This window comes from Varroa destructor, unplaced genomic scaffold, assembly GCF_002443255.2.
Source record: "Varroa destructor unplaced genomic scaffold, Vdes_3.0 BEIS01000007.1, whole genome shotgun sequence".
NCBI classification, from domain to species: Eukaryota; Metazoa; Arthropoda; class Arachnida; order Mesostigmata; family Varroidae; genus Varroa; species Varroa destructor.
Window position 1 is genome coordinate 20419581 of NW_019211460.1, and position 23671 is coordinate 20443251.

General features: G+C 41.8%; 1 protein-coding gene across 6 annotated transcripts in view; it reads right to left on the reverse strand.

Annotated features, from left to right (window-relative positions):
- Positions 1–22248, reverse strand: part of LOC147754433 (uncharacterized) — a 95123-nt gene extending 72875 nt beyond the window's left edge. For 5 of the 6 annotated variants that reach the window (XR_015317012.1, XR_015317016.1, XR_015317015.1 and 2 more), the window contains exon 1: positions 20749–22248. The gene's annotated coding sequence lies outside the window, so the exon portion shown is untranslated. Of the gene's footprint in view, positions 1–15749; positions 15974–20748 lie in introns of all 6 variants that reach the window. The other variant, XM_086974778.1, reaches the window with a different exon arrangement.
- Between the last annotated feature and the right edge of the window lie 1423 nt (positions 22249–23671).

Genomic DNA, 23671 nt, shown 5'->3' on the forward strand with positions numbered 1-23671 from the left:
TTGGGAGTGGTATTTTCGTGTTTTGGAGGCTTAAGCTGTATACAAGAGAATGATTTACAGGATCGCCAAGAACTGCAGCTGATCTTCGGCAGCTCTGTGATTTCCCCTATAGGAAAAGAACAGTTTTTATATGCAGAGTGCATATACAAATATATACTCCTACGAAATAGAAATAAAAAAAAACCGAAAAGAAGTCATATGAGACTTCACAATATACGGTTTACTAACTGGAAACTTTAGACACGACCAGGTTTGTTTCGGGCAACTATTCTTTCCTTGTGATTAGCACTCGCTAAAGATTAAGTTAAAATATCGTTCCGTCCCGATTCGTCAGTATCACTCCATTTTAAGAATACGTTAGACACGCATATACAGAGCTCTGCCAGGGATCACTCGGGTAGGTTTTGCTTTTGCGTCATGGTGTAGTTATTAGCTACTTGCTTTAAAAATCCTGTTCAGAAATTCAACTGGTCGCGTCACGCCAACGTGTGACATAGATGTGATTCAGGAGGTCTGCGTCGGCGAACTCGGCAGTTCACCCTAAACTTCTCCCATACGCTCTCATTGAGTACAACAGATTCGACCGTGTTGTAGCCGACGCTCTAAACGAAGTGTCTGCTTAAAGAAACATATAGATCTGTTGGTAATCGATTGACAGTATAGCCAAACGGTTAACGAGTACCAGCTAATTATCAAATAATCTAAACATCATTAGAACGACACGCTAACGAACCATATGTTACAGTTTGTCAAACCACAGAGGAAAAGCTACGTCCCTGTAGATTCGCTGTCTCTAAATACGCCTGTAACCTTATCGGGCAGCGAGGTTACGCACGGAACTCAAAGCTATGAAGCCAATCATATCTCGTAAATAGTTGGCCCTGTAATATATAAAAGGTCACTAATATAGAATTATTGTAAAAATAATGGTTTCAACTAAACTAATAGACACCTCACAGCTGATTCAAAACGTTAATTTAGCGCTAGCTTGTTGCACCATTGCTGCAATGTAAGTCTCATCTCATTCTTATCGTAGGAGTCCAAGATAGCTTAGACTTTTGCCTCGATATACAAAAGAAACTATTGAACACGTATCTCAAGCCGATTTCATTATCATCATACTTTCATCGAAGCTGATTTGTCAAAAAGTTGATAGTTCTATAAAGACCACTATATTAACACCATTAGCTATAACCAAATAGAAGTCTAGAGTTCTATGTCTCCTGCAGCCGTGAACAGCCGCCTCATCAGATCTGAACGTCGATTCATACGTCGACTAAAGCAAAAGCATATTGTATTTAACTGTTTTTTTTTATCGAACACTGCCGTGAATTGGTTGGCGCATTTATTGGGTTCCAATTTGAATAGGTTCAGCTTCATTTCCAGAAGCATCACGCACTTTAACAACTCTTTCTTCTGGAATTCTTCTGGAAAATTCTGGAAACTGTTAATTTCCAGAATCCGTATAGTTCCTAGTAGGTGAGTGCTAAAGGTAAAGCATCCTAAAGATACGTTGTAGTTAGTTAATTCGTCTGCCCTGAAAGCCCTTTATAAAAATAGAACCAAATTATTGAAGGCACCACTTCATTATATTTGCAAGATACATCAACTATGTAATATATCTTCTACGCATAATACACAATTGAAAGCAGTTAGTTAGCATATTCCTTCAGCAATACATCCATATTATTAGCACGAGGATACTGTTTAGTTGTAGGACAGGCTTCACGCAAACACCCGCGATGTAAGTAAACCTCTAAAAATTAGCAGGAAAAGATTCACGACAAATCGTAGCGCCTGATACATGCTCGTATTAAAGACTCCAGCTGACAAACGCTAGCGACATAATTGTTCGATTACGAAACGCGCGAAAATTTGAATGCAACCCCCCAGTGGTCTTTTGAGACAAATTTCAGCATGTCTTTAGCTGGGCAACTCTGGTTTGTCTGAAGGAAAGCAAGAAGCAGGAAAAATTAAATAGCGGACCTTTTACGGTAGGGTAGAGTAGATATGAGCGCATGAGTAAAGAAGCATAGTCATCCGTATTTATCATAAGCTGGTCGCAGTCAAGTAAGCTAATGTCTTTGGGACTCTAGCTAGATCCTGAGAGCTAAATATAACAAACAAAGATTGAACTGCTAAATCAGCCACTTTCACCTTTGTCTCCCTTCATCCCGCGACCGCCTTAGTCCTCGCGCACAAGGACAGCAACTGCTAATAAATGACCACAGATGCCTGAGGTGTTTTGACTTGTTGGTGGCGGTGTTGTAAACGCCCCTTTCGAGAAATCCCAGTTACTCGACTGTTTAGCAGCAGGCGGCTAAACAGGCGAGTTCACGCCTTCGGTCGCCCAAGGCAGTGCGAATAAAGAGCCGCTTTTATATTAAAGGGAACTGACATACACGTGGTTTAGCAAGCTTTTGCCCTGTCGCCTGGTCCTATCAGGTCGGTCTGCTGGTTAGTAACGGTGGCTGTAGGGCCTAACACGGGGGAATTCGGAACCAGCTCTATGCCGCCGACTAAAGCCGAAACATGCAGCCGAAGTGCATAAAACGGTAATAGGAATAAACAGGGATACTATCAGACTACTATCTAATGTAAGTAGCTTCTTGCCGTCGCAGGCAAACGTTGGGCTCTCGGTTGGCTAGTTATTTGTGTAGCAGCATGAGAGAAGTGAAGGGCAGGCTAAATTGCCTGCTGAAGTCTTTGCATCAACTAGTAAAGTAGCATAAATATGATCGAGGCCCGGATCCGAACGCTGCGGCGCGCTTCGATCTATCCGTCCACCATCTTGGCTGGCACTGAATGTCTACTGGACGAATGCCGTGTTTACTAATCTCCCCTTGCTGCGGCGGTAAAATATCAACGTTGATTAGGTAAACCAACAAAGTTGGGCCTGCCGCTTCGGCCCAGAAGCCTCAGCTACACATATACGTGTTCAAATACCGCGTCCGACGGCAGGCGGGTTAACGTCCCACAAATAGACGGCCCATTTCTATATGGCAGATAATCGTATGTGATCTCTTTAAATTGGACTGACCGGCCATGTTTGGTTGGCTACCAGTCACTGCCAGCGCTGCAAAAACACGAGTTCAGATTGTGAGCTAGTACACATCTGTTCTGCCTATGAAGGTCGGCCGGGAAGCGTTTTCCAATATTTAATTTATCCCGAAAACTAGTCTAACTACAACAGAAAAGAGGAAATGAACTGGTGGACAATGAAGAAGAGCATGAGTCAGCGTCTCTCTAGAACTTCAAGTTCGGTGTCTCGGCGCGCAAACTACAAGTTGAATGTAGTCGACTTCATTTCTCACAATTTGCAATTGTATTGAAAATACGTGCTTGCATTTTTTTCCTTTTGCATATTGACAGGCTAGCGTCTCTGTAATCGCGCGTGGAAAGCTTCACTGATAAGTATTTTTATGGCAGTACAGGAGATGGGACGGCAACATACGATAGAACTAAAAAGAACGGATTGGATGCACATTTGCGAATAGTTGATTGAGGTAGCTGAACATCACGATGATGTTTGGAAAAGTACGAAGATGAATACTCTGCCTGCCATCACTACGTAGTTTATTCTATCACACTAATTTCAAAAAAACTTTTTTCGTTTCGGTGTTAATTTTACTTTTGTCATAAGGCTTTTGTCACAAGATCGCTTTCACGCTCTACTGAAAGCTTGATGGTCGGTGCTACGGTGACGCGGAAGCTGTTAATTCACATCCCTTATACCTTCCTAGGAACGATGGCGTCCCGAGACACTTCGAAACTAACCGAAAGATAATATAGCTGAGATTCAGGGCTCGATAATCATTGTTGTCAGTGTGCTCATTCTCGGCTCCATAATCACCTGGACCTTTTAATACTGTCTACGTGTCAGAAGATTTTTCCTCGACACTTGAAAAGGTCATAATATCATGCGTGAATAGCGACACGTTCTTCAATCAATCACATTCGAATGTAACGAATCCCCACGTACTGCATATGATCGTATCACGCAATTATGGGTTTAATCTCCATTTATCCAACGAGCTACTTGGAAATTGTGATATTTTTTTTTCGAATTAGACCCATCACGAATCATAACGTTCCGTCACTACGTAAACATTGCGAGTTCATCTTTGAAAATCAGACAATTTAGAACAAATTTCGCTGCCATCACAAAGCGTCACCGTCGGAATAGTTCGAGTTCGTAGCTGAATACTGCTAGAAATCTCCAATAGTAAAAAGTGTATATACGCCTATGTGCTTTAAGTATGCGACCGAATAGTCCCAGCATCCACTGAACGTGAAGGGCGCGAAAAGAGCAAGGTCGAATACGTTTGCTGGCTACGTATTTATTGAGAACTTGATTTTGATTTTTAAGTTGTTTTGATCTTATAAAGTAAAGATAATTTGACCTAGATTTTAGTAGTATAATAACTTAGATTTACAAATATGTAAGCATAGGCTGAATTAAGTGTGAGCGGATAATTCCATCCAACCGAGCAAATGTGTAACTATCTATGTGTTGGAAGTTGCACAGAGGATTTTGTATGGTCTACTTAAGGCAGTGTTGGTCACTTGCGATCGATTGAGATTTTGCGGGTAGCCTGGACGAAGAAGTGTTATGGAGGGCCTTACTGGGAAGGGTTGACACCAGATGCGGCTTAAAATCCAATCAAAATCTCTTCTATTTTTTTAAAGAATGCATATGGTCGTATACATATTAATCCTACGTATGATATTATTATTTCATATACCAGTCACTTTCAAGCATATTCCCAAACGAATGCTTGTTTATGTCCAGTACTCAGATACATTTTCTCCTACTACTTTAAATTCAGTTAAAAAATCAGATGAAATAGCTCTAATCTAAACAGGAAGATATTGAATGTTCAAGACTCTGAGGCAAAACCGTTTTCATAATCTGTAAGCTCACACAGGGTACAGTTTCACCGGAGCTGAACGGCCGGCGCCAGTCGATGTCAGCAATTTAGAAAGGTTTTAACATGATTATTGAGTATTTTGCCAGTGTTGCATATCGCTTCTCAGTTGGGTTCTGGGTAGACGCCTTAAAACCCAGCTCGTTCTACTAATCCTTGAGCATTTTTCCTTGCACTTGCGTGCTCATCTGTCTCACAAGAAAACATGTCTTTTATTAATTTCGTTGGAAACGTCTCCTCTTGATTGGAGTCTGCTTTCCCTAAATGACATATGGAAACAACACGCAATTAACTGTAGTGACCTGCATTCAATAATTATGAGGTGTTTGAAGCATGGTATACGAGTAGTTGGGCACTTAATGATTCCGCGTCATGTCCACGCAGAAGATTATCTCGACTAGACCTAGTAAGAGAAATCAGTGAAGCAGAAGGCGGTGCATACAGGTTACACTGATACTTTTCAAATCATCAGCGGATGCCCCGGGTTCGTTTAAGTCCTAAGGACGGCTTTTCAAATTAGTAGATTAATTTTGTTGACAGTGTATTTTCCTTTGACAAAAATGGTTAAATAGTGAAAACTGCCAAAGTCTAGAGTGCGATCTTCGGGATTGGACAGGCTAACAAATAGATTTAGACAAAGCCGACATCTATAGAATAGGAAAAATATAAATGATTTCTCTTATTGTCTACATTTAACGTGAACGTATCCATACTCAGCAAGACATTACCTCATCCCATGCTGTATCTCGTACATACGATACCCAATTGATACTTGGAACTACCATTTGTCAGAGTGTTCGTTCCTTTCGGATCAACATGCTAACTTTTCTGCTTCGGCACTCTTAGATTACTGTTTTACAAACTAAACTTCCGCTCTTTATTTCTAATTACTCCGTTTCCACTGCTTAGTGTCATAGCCATTTCTGTCATTTTTGAATTATGTCTCTATCTGCCTGTTCGACATGCCGCCTATTGTACAGAATAGCATTTTACTCCTTTGTGCTTTTATTTCAGCTACTGTTGTTTGTTGGAATAAATCCGGTGCTGCCAACGCTGCCGAGGGACCAGGCGTCGTAAATCTTTCGAAGTTTTAGCAGGGCTTTAGAAACCACCAGCCGATACATCAGATTGTATACCGTTTAGGCATGACTCCGTCGCAGAATACTGTTGTCGTCGGGATAGTGGAAAGTGAGCCAATCACATTGGGAGACGTTGCCACAAATACGCCTCATCTAGATCTGCCCCGCACAAGAAACATTGTTGGAACGCCATCCAACTCACAATTCGTCAGATGGGTTTGCCGCTCGCGCCTGAACTTGGACATTTGACAGCCGGTTAAGGCCATAACTTAGCTAAGGCATGAGACTATACTACTAAAAGATGGTATCAAAACCGCCAGTTCCTTTATTGGAGCTGACCCACACGTATTGTCGCTCCCACGCTAATATATTACAACAAAACGAACTTGTATGAAAATATAGTGCTACAGCTGTGAAAAATGTCAGCTGTTGGGAAAAATATAGGATTTCGGTGCCCAGGCAGCACTGGATGGCCATCGTACTAAAATGTAATGAATGGTGCCCGACTGTGCTAATATTCTGTAAACGAAGCGGTATCCATACGTACTAGTGTGATCTTGTCTGCAACACTAAGGTCCACAAGGTATAGCTTAACGTTCTGAAACAAAGAAAAGATACGTAAAGCGCCAATTTCAATAGACTCCATTGACAGAGATATGGACGACGTGCGCTAACGCTTGTCGCCAATAACTGCTGATAACGCATTCCTGGATCAGCTTATCTACAACGACTAATCGTATTTTCTCATATATAAACAAAGATTAATACCGTCATTGCGAATAGAAAAAACAATGCTAAACCTACAGATTAAGCCTACCTTTATTTGAGATTAAGCCTTTCACATACATCAGCCTTCTAGGCTAGTTAACTAACTCGGGCTTCTTTGCGAAAGAGTACTTCACTCGTGCTTACGAACTCTAGCTCTGTGTGGAGCTTTTAGATTAGACGGCGTGTTCAAAGCAGTCTACAAAATTGGCTCAGCTGTTTCTTGTTTTGGTGCCCTTAACGTCTTTTGGTGATGTGCACGACTTCCAGACTAAAGGCACAACACCAACTTGCCGAGATGGATAGGGAACAAGATGGAAACATCCCAGACCATCTGATTAGGGAAGTATACATTTCTAGGAATAGAAAACAACTGTGGTTGCGCATCTCTGTCCTCGATGAGCATGCTTAGCTCGAATTTTTCAGAAATGGCTAAGCTTCACCTAAAGGTTATACTGAGAAAGGTGCTTCTATTAAAAAAATAGACGGGTCATGCGTGACATTTCCAAAGGCCGTGGCTGCTGACTGATCAAAAACAACCATTTACTAGGACCCTTTGTAAGTATTTGTGTTAACAGGTTTCTTACGATTTAGCAGGAGATGCATCTCCTAATGTGTGCCCAGTAATTTAGTATAATAATAATTAGTATTGTTATTAATTCATATTTTTCCTTCAGCTGCTTGAAAAGCCACCTTTTGATTTTATAAAAATATGCCATGCTCAAAGATCCATGTTGAAAACCCTGTCTATTATTGTTAGAAACCTGAATAACTCTACCCGAGAGATTTGTGCGTTGCGCCTTCAGGATGCGTTATGGAGAGTTACAATATTAGCACAACGACGAAGCTACAGCTTTTGACAATTTTTTTAGCTGGGTAAATTCAGGCTAGATAGACATATCCTAATAGGAGGAAGGTTTCTAGTTAATTATTTACTTCAACGCTATTTATGTATAATGTATCTTCGGATTATAATTAAGCTTTGCTTATGACGTTGCTCTAGATGAAAAGCTCAACACGAAAGCTGTGATTATAAATGACGATAGGAATTTCTTATTAGCTGGCTTAATGCAGATAAGTGTGGCACGAACGGCGTCCGGTGGCCTTGTTGTGACTGGCCAAACGTGGAAATCGGATCCGGCCATGGACTGATCTGCGTTTTCAGCGCAAAGGAACAGATAGAATCAATAGCTGACGCACTATCAATTACAGCCCGAGAAAAGGTCATACTGCTATATAAAAGATATTAGACTCTCTCAGAGAACGCTCAGTAATAAAAGCCATGATCTGGATTTTTAGATAATTTTTGACACTAATAAAAAACAAGGTTTTTGTCATGTTACGCATACGTTCAGAGCAGTCTGCCGATAAAATATGTCATACATAAACATTGTAACACAGCATAGAAAGCAGCGCAGATTTATTAAGAGTATTAGTTCGACATTAATTACAAGATGTTTTACAGAAATTATTCATCTGTTACTCAACGCATCGTTATCTCTTCAAAACATTGCTAATAACTAAACTTCAAAGTTACAGTTCTAAGAAAACGGGACAGATATTCCGTTTATAACAAACGCGTGCAATCATGTAATGGTGCCCTTACATGCATGGGTAATATTTATCGTGCAATTGTCAATATGGCTAGGCACTAGGTTGCAATGAGTTTGTCACGACTTGGACTGAGTCATAATCCCTCGACCTGGGGAGAACCATAATCCCCACAAATACAAGTACAAGTGAAGTCCTTGCTGATACAGCAGTGCGAGATGCAAAAGTCTAGAGGAGCAAATGGGAGAACTTTTCATCGGTACCTGTTAGACGTAACAACAGACCAGACTGTTAATTATGGTGCACCTACAATAATAGGAAAAGAAATATAACCAGTATCAGACATGGGATCAATACTGCCCTTTGCGGATCGGCAACGCTCGATGTCCCCGGACGCGGCACCTTCTGCCAGCGATCCGCCTTACTTCTCGGCTTAATTCCACCATTATGCTAACGACGTTTACCTACTGCCCGTCGGAGCTTGTAAGGAGTAAATAAATATGTGTATACACAATGTTCACTTAATATCTGGTAGCTTTCAAAGTAGGTCTGAAATCAGGTCGAAGTTTTTATCTCAAGTTCTTAAACAATTTGGAAATCTGACTTGATTTAAGAGGTCGTCAATTGTATTCAGTTTTCATCCACGTATGGAGTACCATATGATTCTTGGAAAGCTGGATTCTCTTTTGTTCGAACAGGGTATTCATGGCAGGAGATATCTGTATGGTAAAGTTCACGTTTACTGCCTGGGTAACATGCGACGTTTAGTACCCTGTATATGCTATAAAAATTCATAATAAGCATTTATAAAAAATAACACTGAAATATTTAAACGCTTACTTTGTCTTTTGAAAATTCCAGTTTACTTTATTGTTCCTCGACGCTTAATTTATACAGTCAGCGAAGCCAGCATGGCGTGAAGATAAAGTTTACGCTGCTGACCTTGTCGCAATGATAATCAGGCGACCTCTCGCGGTAATCCATCCAAAGAAAGCAACAACGTTGACCCGCAATAAGTGTGTATGTATTTACTAGCTGGAAAGCTTGCTGTAAATAGAGTGGTACCGCTTCTAAGAAAAGTTTGGATCGGTCTTCTGCCTAGATTAATCGCAATATGTACCAACTGGGACAGAAAGTTGAAGTAAATGAAGCTGCGCTGGTCCTCATGCATGGCCGTCGTGTGCATAATTAGAAGACTAGCGTTGTATCCCGAAACTAAGTTTAATGAATTGATTTGACTCGAATGAGCTCGAATTAATAGGTCTACTATATATTTAGCTAGATTTCATCGTGTCATAGAGTTTAGATGCCATGGTCATTTGAAAGAACAATTTCCTTTTCGCACAGGAAGAAGATAATTCCACGATGTTTTGCAATGGTTCCAAGTATTTTTTTTATAACAACCGTATTTACTAACGCTTTAGCTTTACCTGTGCATATTAGACTAGGCTGGTTCTTAGTGGATCACATCGTTGAACATCCTCTTAGCTGCTAGGTTTTGTTGGGGCTGAGTTTTCTAGACCTTCTTTTTCCATTTGTAAAGCTGCTGTCGCCCATGGAGAAGTAGACGATAACTGATACTGTCATGTAGCCAGCACCCAGATACTACTTTATGATTGTACTTTGCTCGTAGAAGAAGGAGCTATTTAAGGACGTTTTTTCCTACTTAATAGGGCAGTTACTTGCTTCGACGTATTGCGACCTAGCTATGGTTGTTTCGTCAAAAACATCTTATTTTAATGGGTAATGGGCAAAATGGTACGCGACGATTGAATGAATGAATGGGAAATATGAAGACGATACCTTTTTGGATTTGCCATTGATGCCAATGCTAACTGGATCAAACGGTGCCAATAGAAATTCCGGCCAATATTAAGCAGCAAAAGTTACGACAGATACCCAGTTGCACGTCTGCTTCCTTAACGACGTGCAAATAACTTATAATTTCTGTAATGCTAAGATTATTCTATTGGTAATACATGCGTCGTAGTTTGTGCTATCTTACATACATCATTATAAACTTCTTCTTTGAAAGTGTATTTTCGCCTTGTCACTGGAAGCTATTGGCCTGCATGGTTCGGCAAATATCCCTTCTACGGCTGTTTGAAGTTAGAACAATTCCGTTTATCGACGAAAAGGAGCGATCCGATCCGATGTAGTTCTATTTTGTCTGACTGTAGTAGCGCATGGCAGGCTTAGAGCCCTGTTGACCGCGAGAAAAAAGCAAGAATGTAAAAGGAGACATCTGAAAACGTTCACTTTACCAGGACACCCGTCCGTGGAGCAGAATATACAGAAACAGGACAAAACGGCAGCCTTGTATTGCGGCAATGAACTGTTCCTATCGAACGGCAGCAGTAGAGGCTATAGTCAGTGACGGCACTATGTGCCGGCGGCAAACTAGTTCCACCTCGCGAATTACTGCTAGTGAATTGATGTATGGGCCTTAACACTCACCACCAAGTTTTCATCGATTGTACCAAGTTGAAGAAAGAAACTACTTGAATAGAACCACGGCCGCGGCGCGGTACTAGTAGCAGATCCGAATATCTTTGTAAAAGGAGTCTCTTGCTATCCGAGCAACTTGGCTCCGTCGGCTCGAACACTTGAGCGCCGACGAGGACAACAACAACAACAACGGAAGATATCTACTCTTCTCAAATCTTTCTCCCTGCATTTCAAACTCACTATGCCATTTTTCCTGTTTCTAGCTGATTCTGAGTACACAAATGCTGCTGTTGAATGAATAATTCGATAAGCGAATAGCAGCCGGGGATTGGAGGATGGTCGTGTTGGAGAAGACACTCATAATAATGCTCTCGTAATAGTGCAGTGTAACGTGTCTGTCTACTAAATTTTGGAACTGTGGTAATCTACGTTTGAATCCGGGCGTAGTCACACATTGTTTTGTGCCGAATGTAGCCAGCCGTCTGAAGCCTTGTCTAGCGGCGTAGGTACCGGACGTAAAATTCGAAATATCTAGCTTTAATGTTAAACAGCTACGACTGTACAGGTTAGGACGGAATCCAGCTTTTTATTCGAGCGGAACATAGGATTTTTTTGTCGTTTACATTTATTGATGGTGTAATTAAAAAACTTACATCTTAAAAAAGAAGTAGACATAACTGGGCCTTTCGATTTTGCTGATGAAACACAGATCTAGCAGATAACTTGCTTAAGTGCATGAAATTCAAATAAAATGAAGAGGTGTATAAACATATCAATACAACCTGTCAGTGGAAAGACTGTTTTAAACTGTTTTCTGTGTTATTTTGCCTCTGGATAGAGTAGGAACGACAAATGCGGTACCCTTTAATGACGCTCCACCAGCTAATACATAGGAATCGATTACGGGATGAAATTAAGCACTGAAGTAGCTGGCAAACGTGGAGCTATGCTTTAAATTCACGTCTTTTTTGCTCTGTTTATTAGTTTCGTAGAGGACGTGGAAAATTCCCTTTTATTTTTCTTCCTTGGGCCATCGCTCACTGCGCTCTTCGGTTACTTTGGATGCTTCTTCTGCAAACTACCTTTTATCCACCCAGACAGCTAGCTCGTTGTATTGATGCAGCGAGATAAGCTCATAAGCTTTAAATGTAAACTGCGTTATTAAGAGCCGATCTACTCCTGTGTGCCGGTGTTGTTCTGTCTGAGATGGAACAAGCTCACCATTTTCATTCTCCTGATGCTAGCTGAACAGCACATATCTATGAATGCGTTTAGCGATGTCTACTTTTGCTTTATTTTTGCACTGCCTTCAGGACGAAAACATATGCCGGCACCTCTGTTCGAAATCGGACTGAACCCGGTCGCGATCCCAACTCGTTCCGCCTTTCCCATCGATTACTCTGATATTACGTCTTTGTTACATGTTTATGTTGCAGGCACCGCTCTATCAATGGCCTACTCTGCGGACTCATCGGCCTTGGCGTAGCTGGTAAATATATGGGTCGTAAGAAGACTGTCTCGTGCATGTCAGTACCTGGGGAATACCTCCTTATATCTTGCGCTACGTTTCTCCCACTTACTCAAGGGTCGTCTGTATCTCGTTCTGTTACGCAATAAGGTCAGCTATGTTTTAGTAGCGAAATGGCTAGACCAATATATTTTCCACTAGGCATCGTAAGGCAATAGACTTGCTGCACAGCAAATGGAAACAAAGAGCAAAATGACAAAATAGACTTTCACCATAATGTAGGTAAATATGAGTCACAGTGAGAGCTTACAGAGATATATTATACATTGATCGAACGTTCGAGTCGAAGAGACGTACGCAAGACAGCTCCGTGGCAATTTCGTAATTGTCAAAGTTTTGCAAGTGCGTCCTGGCGTCGATCGGCTTATTGCAACCCGGTGCATCGGTGAGCACCAAAAATGCTTTTCTCTGCTAGTGAACCGTGCGTATAGCAAAAATGCAAGTAAAATCGGCAGTGTATTTGCGTACACTTTCTTCGAATTTTATCCCTGAATCAGGGCCTACGTAGCCTCTATTTCTGTTGATTAAGCCAAAGGATAGCTCAAAAACCGTTTCTGACCTTTATTTATAAACCCCGCCAGGGCGAGTGGTACGATTTTTGAAATGGAATGACAACAAAAGCCGACCGCTGAAACAATTACGGTGAACAACACGACAGTGATTCTAGGCCTTCAACAACTAAGTGGACCAAAATGGGCACAAGGACCTTATACGTCAGAGGATGTCCCATATTCCTTCTACGTATGCAATGTGATGGAAGACTATAGAACCTCAGCCTATGCTGTTATAAATGCAATGAATGTTCCGTGCTGCATGCCAAACAATTGCCAGTGTGGAAATGGTCGTGTCGATTGTGTAGCTTTTCTGTTGGAAATTGGTACACTGAAAAATTTATGAAATAGATGGACAGCTTACCGCGCGAAAGGCGTATGTCACATTCCTACTGTACCATGTTAAAGCTTCAAAAAGCGAAGTGGAAACCCTGAAAAGTAAGCCGATGCCCCTGAAAACCTTAGTCCTGGAGGGTAAAGGGATGGGTTTGTCCTAACAGCAAAAAAAACACCCGGGTTGTCACTCTGTCAATAAAAACAATTTTGGATGGAGGCGACGCTATTGTCGAGTTCTTCGGACCGGCCTTGTGGGATTTTTTACGCCGGAAAGCATTTGCACGAAAATGAATATGAATAGCGCGATAGCCGAAGCGGATAAGAACTTTAAGATTTCAGGTGGCCCGACAGCCGCGTTTCTGCAAGCAGGCTATCGTGAGTGTATAAAGTTTAAAAAGGGCGAATTCATAGCCGGCGTTGAGTCGTTTACTACAAAACTGGGAGGGCTACACTCAGAGTACGACCTGTATGTCCGATCTCTTCCCTTCTCCGTTAGACTGTAAAGACACTAATGATGTACTTGCCTGAAGAGCAGCGCAGGAGAGTGCACCCTTCACTGTTGTGCCTCTCTTAATCATACAGCGTCAAGTCGTTGAGAGGGCCGATAGAGCTATAAGGGCTTTGTAGCTAAGAAAAAGCGTGTAAGATCGCAAAGCAAATGAAATTTTTTTCACAGATGAGGATCAAGAGGACCCCGAAAGTAGGTATGCGAACAAGTCGGAGGGACATGTGTGTCGCGCCGGTGATCCGTCAGAACGAAATTCGACAGTCTACTGGCCTGGGTGCAAAAGACCGAGCCTTTTGTGAGCTGTGTAAAGTGTGCACCAGGGGATCGCCACCGGTCCTGACCTTTGAAGAGGACTTCTCATTATCTGAATTGGTTCAGTGGCGTGTCGGCCTACCACGGAATTGTCGTGGCTACCTCCGTCACCGACGATTGAAAATTTTCTAAACTAGGCCCTGATTGCGCTAAAAATACAGATCGTTCCTTAGAATAGCAGCTTCAAATCGTAAGCTCTCATAATTAGCCGCAGACACGCTTTCAGAGCAGATGTCGCGATCAAAATCGTCAAAAACGCTAAAGATCGCAGTGGAATTGGGAGGGTGTTTTTGCGTCAGCGCTACCCGCACCACAAACCTGGGATTCAATCGATATCCTTGTAGTAACGGAGACCTGGGCGACCGGTCCATTCAACTTATCCGTATTTTACTGCGCCTACTGTCCTGCACAAAGGAAACATGCCGCGGTCACCCAATGGCGGAGTTTCACTGTTTCATAATCACAGACTTGGGGACCTCACTCCACGTCGTGTGGAGAACAACATCCTAGTTTTGCCTCAGAATACTTCTTGTGGCGACGTACGTGCGACCGAGCGACGGGGTAGAAAAGCTTATCGGTAATCTACAGGCTGTGGCGGGCCCTCCTCTAGCGCTTCAATTGTCGTGGCACAAGACTTCAGTGCGTGCCCAGAATTCCTTTAGAGAGAAAGGTCAGTCCTTCGAGATGCACTGATGGAGCACAAAGTTTGTCGGTTCTGCAAGAAGTCCTGTCATAGATCTCTTTATAATGAGCGCGAGTAGAAATAAAATCAAATGTATCGAAAAAGATAATTTGCAGAGGAAATCAGTTCCAGATACACACTTCTGTTGAATTAGACTCAAGGTCCTTTAAGACCATTGTTCGCCCGGAGGAATGAGCCTTTAAATTGGACTCAAAGGAGCTTTTGGAGCGGGCTCATGAGATCCTCGCAGTGCCAAGCTCTATTGGTGTTATCTCATAGACATCCTGGAATCATTAGCTCGTCCAGTTCGTCGGAGGAAACATCGGGCGTGGTTGGATTACCACTGTAACCTGCTTTTACGTAATGTGTAGCGTTATAACCGGCAGCAAAGCCGCTGGCCACAGCGTTCACTGCGATCTGCCGGACAACATATGGTGTTGAGCGCAAGAAATACTTGAAAAAGAAGGAGGCTGTTCTCATAAAAGGGGCCGAGTACCAGCCATATAGATGGCTTGATTTCCACAGGTTCACATCGTGCCTCATCGCCTCATTAGTCCTCAACACTTCGCTGGAATGTTCTCATTTAGTGTCATCGTACATCAGGGTGTCTCGTCGTTTAACGCAATGTGGGACATATCGACAACGAGCAAGCGTAAAAGACTGGGCTAACAGTTTTCCGTCCTCAAAGTAACTCAGTTGCTCCGGGGCCTACGTTCAAAGAAAGAAGCGGGACCAAATAGGATTTGAAATGAACCCCTCAAGGTCGCCGTGGTGCTGGCGCCGTAGTGGACGGCTTTATTTAACGAATGTTTTTGGTCCTGACTACTTCTTCATCAATGGCGGTATGCAACACTTCACGTTATCTCAAAAAGCAAAGGCGATTGAAGCCAATAGATAGTGTGGGGCGGCATCGGGAAAGAAAGCGTCCGCTCTAAAATTGTCTCGTATCCGTTCCCAAGGAGATTAAACGTGCTCCTGGAGAGTGTGAGTCCGATACTTAAGGAGACACACGGATTCAGGCGGAAGCATTCGACCGAAACAGCATACAAGATCCTACTTACCGATATCGAGCGAATCTTAAGTAGGCCTTGTCAGTATCTCTATGCAGTATTTGTAGAGCTCAAAGAGTCCTTAACTCCGCCCCGAGGAATTTAGTTTTAAGCATCCTCGTCGATATCAGGGTTTCCACGCTTAACTTAATAGAAGCGATACTCCCGGAGAATAGGGTTGCAGTCGACAGTACGGAATCGTAGCTGCCAGCGTTCTCGGAGATTTCAAACATAGCCTAGAACGTTGAGAGAGAAACAGAATTACGGCTTGTAACACGCTACATTTTTTAGGCCGATCGGTAACACATGTTGGTCTACTTACGTATCTAGAATGGCTGATTTCGTACAACGACCGAAGTTTATCCTAGCATATTTTACAAGGATGCAGAAAAACTTTGACAGCTTCGCTATCAATGCTTAACCCTCCACCGATCAACCCTGTCCATTGCTTTGCAATTTTTTTCGACCCTACAATCGCATCAGTTGCCACTTACGGACTGAATATCGAGCATTTGAATCGAAAGAAAAGCCTCGTGCCTTAAAGGAGCCTTGGAAATGCATTAAGCAAACCGCAACGGGCTTGTTCACTCCCTAGCGGTGACGCTACTGTTTGCTGAAGGTCTCTGCGGCCGTGTCGCAAACTATCGCAAATTCCGGCACTCTATAAAAGTCTGGTAAATGGGATCGAACGTTGTGGAGATCCATCTCGAACTCTGTCTCTAACTCGAACTCTGAAACTCTAATAGGGTCTACTAGTGACGCGCTATCCAGTATACGGTTGTCACTACTGCTTATGCAAAGTAACAGAATTTTCTGAACCTAATGAATGTTGTGTTTGTACGAGATGTAGGCAATTTTTGTATCTGTATCATGTTCTCGCTACCTACAGGATCAATCGCTGGGCAGATGGGCATAGTAACTAACCGAAGAATGGCAATTCTATGGTTTATAATGTATAACGCAATCATTGGTAGCTCAAGTAAATAATACCATAGACCCTAAATTGATCACTCTAGAAATCGTCTGATAATAATGGCTTTAACAAGGCTCGTGAAGTCGTCATATATGTATGACATAAGATAGGAGATAAAATTGCCATTTGTCTATATTTTAAGTGTGTAAACTGCTACTGGCAAAGATGAATAAACGAGTTTTAAAATAAAAAAATAAATAAATGTATTGTTTCTTTCACGGTTTTAGTCAGACTTTACACAAAAGACAAATTTTTTTTTGACCATTCGTACTTCGGCCAGATAGATAAAGAGTCGCGGAAAGCGGGAGATGCGATGAGATGCTAGTCGTGCTAGCATTACTATTTGATTTTCGCACGGAGATCTTGGCCGGATTACGTTTATTACTCTTTCCCAAAAGGTTTTTACCGCTAGACGTTTCGTATTTTCACTTTTAAAGTAAGTAGAACTTAAGGAGCAATTGTTGTTGCGCACTCGTGGCCAGCAGTTTCAAATACATTTTCCGGGCCGATTCGACTACACAATGTGTAGCCGATTATATAAACTAGAAAAGAGGTGTTACATGCAACGAGTCATCTACTCGGATCTAGCCCATATAGCCAGAGATTTAATTACGCCACCGAAATGACCGAATATTTCACACACCGACACAAAATCAAGCAACGAGAGTCTATCGACTAAAGTATTTTTCATAGTGGTCAGGCCACTATTGAGTGATACTGGCAGTCTATTTTAGATAAAAGCACAATTTAAAACGTATGATGATGAAACATCTTGGTTGATGATGTTCGAGCTAATTCACCCCCGATTATCGAGGGGTAATTCAAATCAATTCTATATTGTTATCAAATTAAAAGCGCTTATGGAGTACATCAACAGTCAAACTGAGGACGTAGTAAATGTTAATATTACGGGTAAATCTACTCACACAGTACCGTACCGTTTAGGAAGCTGATGGACGCTGAGTAACGTAATTTGAAAAACGTTTTTTTTTTTTTCGTTTTTCTTGGTACTGGTATCTCTGCCATTGCTGTTGTCGTTCTTCAAGCTTAAAACCGGCTTTAGCAACACAACATTAAACCTGACATTACTGAGAGTCTTAGTCTGATTCACAAGGCCTTATCTGACGCTGGCGTGCGCTAGAAGTAGGCAACACCTGAGGCTATATTATGCTTGATAAACGGCTTATCGGGCAAACGTAAGCAAGAAAAAAAGAGCTTGAAACCTTCCCTATGGTTTACGACAACAAGGAAACTCCGAGGAGAAAAAGTGTATTTTGGTTAGATGATCAGCTTAGAGTATTGCTATATTTGGCACGTGTTAGTGGCTCACGTTGCCCAGTGAGGGTCTCACTATCTACTCTCATAAGCATGGTGGAAACTCGTCAAATAATATAATGACTGGTACATTAAATTTAGGGTTCTGTCTTTTGTTAGAGTAATTTCCACATCACTCGGATCTCAGCAAAAAGTTATTTTCGTAAGCATAATTTGTATTAGGAAACCATGGAACGAGAACGACAAATTAAAACACGTCGTGGTGAGTACGAGAGATTCGGATTGACGCCGGATCTATATCCGTTTAATTTCCACATCTGACGAATACAAATCCCTTGCGTATTTTTAATAATTATGGACCATACACATCAATGCTACAGAGTTTAAAATGAACCAATTAAGACCTTTGAGAGTAGCATCTGTTTTACTGTTGAAAGAGTAAATCTCTAGGGACATCGCATCTTAACGTGGTATATAATACACATACATTTCTTCGTTTATTTTTATTTCGATTTTATTCGTTGATGATGACTTTAACAGTGATAACAATAGTGGAATCGTTTCGTCCTGCAACGATCGTGACAAGTCAGGCCTGGCTTCACATGCAATAGAGTTGTATGCAGCGCGTTTGCGTCCCAGTGACCTTCCGCAGGCGAACTGGATTAGCAGCACTCTCGACTAACCTAAAACCTTTCCTGTCAGCTGAATAAGAAAGGTCCTTTGAGAGGATAGATCAGTCCGTCCTAAAAAGATCTGCACTTTCTCACACTGCGAATCTGGTAGCTATATGGCTAATTTATTGGATATTGGCGATGCTGTGGTAAAAACAGTACTTGGAGCTTTTACACTTGAGACAATAGCCGACTCGCCAAAAAAGTAGAACGGGCTTCTAAACGGCCATGATGTGGTTCAGGCTTCCGTCGGAGGCGTTCATCGGGATGGCCGATCGTAAGCCGACAAACCGGTGCTGTGTGGAACCATTAAGCTCACATTGTCATCGCAACTAACCAATAGCCAATAACGCCGCCATTAACGTACTCCAGAGGCTTGCGCCATTGTTGCGACGGCTTCTATTCTGCTATTAACCTACTACTCTGCCAACGTTCTTAACACAACATAGCAAATTCTCCCAACGTCTGTTCGGCTTTTCTCTTTCATTATCTGTGTGACGCTTCCCCCTTCGTCCTGATTTAGAAGAGACACAAAACGGCGTAAGTCAAGAAACCAACTGAAGAAAGACAGGATCTAAGCCTTGATCCGCTTCAGTAGACGGACGGAGCGGAAGTAGTTCAATGGCAGCATAATTTCGTGCCTAATAGGGCTGTTATTGCAGAACGAAACAATTTTTTACCAGCATGAATGATTATAACGTGAGAGATATATACTGACAATAAACACTGTGAATAAAGCACTTACTTGATTCGCTCTATTGTGAAACCTAATAATAATAATCATGAATCTAAGGGACCAACTGGCATTCTTTACTTCTGCTTAGGATTGCATCAGTGTTTTCGATAACACTGTTTGAAACTAATATTGCTCTCATCCTGACTGATTACGAAGACGCTTGTCAGTCTGACGACCGAGATCGTTTATCAGACTGGTTGTCCTAACCGTTCGAAGCCCATGTTCCTAACTTCGCGCTATTGCTAACCTCTGTAAATACCACAACTTCGGCAGACCCAGAAAGGATAGCGCAAGCGTAGAAAGTGTTCTCAGACGGTAAACTTATCAGGTTGGCGTGACAAAACAAGAGACAAATCACAATTTCCGTCTACTTATAATCGGACTGCTCGCGCTGCAACAGGTGTAAATCTATAATATCCAAGGGTCAAAAATTCAAGCCATTTTGGCAAGATTAATCAACACTTGAGGAGACAAACGATTTTTTTTTTATTAAATTTCAAATTCAGTGTACTATAAGAATCAATTCCTGTCACAAAAAATGTATGACCATATACAGTGTTTCACGTAAACAAAATACATATGTAATATTACTCAACTGACGAGTAACTAAAAATGTATATGGTTTTCTCAATAGCATAACTGATAATGCGTATTTCATCACAATTTAAAGAAATATATTTTTCCGTTTCTCTAGCCGAATGTTATCGCTTATCATGAGGGTGCGTGTTATGCGCTGATAGCGGCGCAGGAGGTTATCTTATGAAGTCTTGCATATAAGCTGGAACGCTTATACCGCTTGAACCGAACAGACGTTACAGAATCAGTAAGCCACCAAAACATCGTCGAAAGAAAGCGATTTACGCTGCCTTTAATTTATGGATCCACATCTAGCGGATCAGGTCTGATCGATTGATCCGTAAACCCGTTTCAACCGACTTATAGCCCAAATAGTAGAGTAAACTGCATTTTCGATATTGTCTTAGATCTGATTTTTTTTTTAATTTTATGCGCAAAACGTTGCTACGCACCATCTGGATGCTATAAAAAGATGAAATTTCGATCTTGATGACTCGACACTGTCGATACTAGAACTAGCCCAACAAAACATTTCTCCACAGCTTAACGTGCAATAAAAATGCGCTCACTACTTCTACCTTGCGGTTTCTGCCAGAAAGAAATTAAAAGCTTTGATGAGCGAACACAGACCGCATATAAACCGTATAGCAGCTTCCCTGGAACAATCCAGTCAAATCATAGAACGCTGGAACAGGTAATCATGAATGGTACTGAGGAATTCTTCTACAAGCAGGCGCACAGGCATAATGCTCTAAGGACCTATCGAAAATCACAGCCTACCTGGTCAGTGCATTGGAGGGAACTTCTATTCGTTCCACGCTTGTTTGTGGACTAAGTCTCATTTTCTCGTAGCGTACTTAATCACTTAGATCATGCTGATATCATTATGAATATCCGGAAGTCTTCAGTTAGATAAGTCATGGCTAATAATGTTGACTTTGATATTGTCCTTAATCTTTTCGCATGTCCTGATTCGCATTTCCTTGAAGGAGTTAGCATCTAATTCCCGCTTGCCAGTCCCATACAGACAAAGCACGAATCGTTCAACCTTTGCACATCCCATGAACACATGTAATACAGCGGTCACATTAAAACCGGACACTTCGACCACCCATTTTCATCCTGATAAACATGGACACTTGTCTTATATTACCAATATTATTGCTACACTGAGTGAACCAAGCTATTTTTCCTCTCCTGCTGAACTCTATTTCGCTACCTATGATTCTTCGACTAGCATTTTTTTTTATGTATGTTATCCCATATGTTAGTTCAGCTTGCTATGCCGCACCGCTTTGGTTCGACTCGTATTCAACCGCTTAACACCGTCCGCTTCCTACAGTCCACCATGAGATCGCGTATCAGCAGCCTATTTATTTAGGGTGTGCCAAACCTTCCTTGTTTTTCAGCTCTTTTCGCCGAGCCGCCAGATAGCCACCAATATGCCGCCATCGCCGCTTAAACCAGCTATCGGTTCGTCTTCCGGTTAGTCATGACGGGATGACGTAGACACTATGGCCTGTCGTTTATGTGCCTACCGACGAGCCTACCTCCCTACCGACTCGTCTGCGCGTGATGTTTGCCCACACAATTTTTATCATCAACGTAATGCTTGCCTTAAGAGTTGCCGAACGGCCGCGGCAAAGCGGCCGACCGAAACGCCATCTTAGCTACCTTCTTTCTCAAGGCTGAACTTTTCCCAATGCCCCAACTCCAATATGCGTTACGCTCTAGTGTCTTGCCCTCTATATTCGTTTCTCTCTCTGTATCTCTTACCCTTACGAACCCTAAGCAGCGGTTCGAATAGCTCTCGTTGCGGTACTGTAAAACGGACCAAGCCATCGTCTTATCTTCCTTTTTTTTTCTTCGTAATAATCGCTTCCTTCTTTCACCGATCGCTGGTTCCACCAGGTAGCTAGGCAAGCATATGAACAGCGCCAGCAGAGTCAGACCTAGTGGAAATGGTCGCTTTAGTAGCTCTCTGATATCCACACGCTTGCCGTCTGCTCATCAAATGAAGCACCTGCTTGCTCGGCCAGCGTCTCGGCGGCCACTGTTATCGGATCCTTCAGTTTCATGGCATTGTTCGACGTATCAGTCTGAGATGAAGCTCATGGTAGCGTCGATGGATTACACTCAGTGACTCCTGCCGTAAAATCAAATGCATTTGCGATCCACTAGTAACTTACGGGTTAGTCGACGTGAACGAACGACATAAGGCGGCCGACGCAACTTAAAAAGAAACAGAAGAACTTTGTGAGAGGTGTGGGGAAGACACGTTTCAATAGTAAACTAATAGCTATATTTATTACTGATTCCTCGAAATGATGAACACAAATAGCAGGAGGGATAAACTGGCCGGTACAGACATGCTAGTAGAGATATAATAATAAGCTTGAAGACCTTTCATAGCTTCTTTGCACTTTGAAGCATTGTAGCTGAATGGATGAATATTTAATTCAATCTTTAAGCGTCTCGTCGAGTTCATCGCCAGTAATTCGGCTTTTGTATGAAACGCCAACACGAAAACACTGCATTTTTTTTGTAGTTTGCGATATAGGCACCGTCGCATTTGCAGTGCTCGTACGTATTTAAACCCTTTTGCAGGGCTGAGACATTCCCTAGTCGATATTTCCAAAGTATGTTTTTCCTATAAAAAAGCTAATTTCCTATTAGCTAAAACCAAAGATTCTCTGTTCAAATAAATAACATATTCTAAGTCGATATATGTATAGCGCGCCATAAACGAATAACGCCTTGCCAAAATTGAATGTTTGCTAAAGAAGTTTTATTAATTATAATTAATTAATTATATGCATCGCACTATTTATCGTATGTCAGAGCAAATAACTGGTATAGGTACCGAATAGTTTTATTAAATTAGATTCTTCAAGCTAGTCCAGCTTGATAATTACAAAAGTTTTAGGAAATTCATTTTAAACTTTTTTTTTTTAATTTTAAACATAATTTTACGAAAACTGAATTGAATTCTTTTTTCAAGGTTGAACTGGACCAAATTGCATCGACCTTTATATATTATATATATGACAAGTGCCGCACTTGCCTTAATTAAGAAAGTTACGATATTGACATGTAGCCATAGTTCTCTATATTCGTATATTATATAAGATGTTTGAAAGGGACTATGGTATCTACTCAGCTTTATCATAACGATACCCTTCCTAACCGAAATATACAATACTTGCGGGTCATCATATAGCGACGCATAGTTGGGTCCGCTAGTTCGTTCTGGGCATCGCTCGAGCTAGAAATCAGAGTAATGCTGTATAAGCACTAAGCGTAGACTGCGCACCATCTCTGGGCCACTCAGGCGTACGGGGAGAGATAATCGGGTGGTTTCATCATGGTGCGGTACTCGGTACGTCTCTCTCCTGAATTCCGCCTCTTATTTTAATACCTTTCAAGATAATGTCTTGCCTGTCCCGCGCAAATGGTACTGCCTGTTTCGAAATAGATACCGTCAATTATAATGCAGCTGGGTCTAGCAACGGAAATGCTTTATCGCCGTATAATTTAGGTGTATATGTATGTATCTACGCGTCGCGTCGGGCTAGCCAATTTTCTAGAAAATTATTGTGTAAATCGACTCCATACTTTGGCTACCGTATTGAGTATTTTATAACGATATATATTTGTTTGATATACGTGGTTAGGGTAAAGCCTAAGCGCGAGGCAAGCTTTG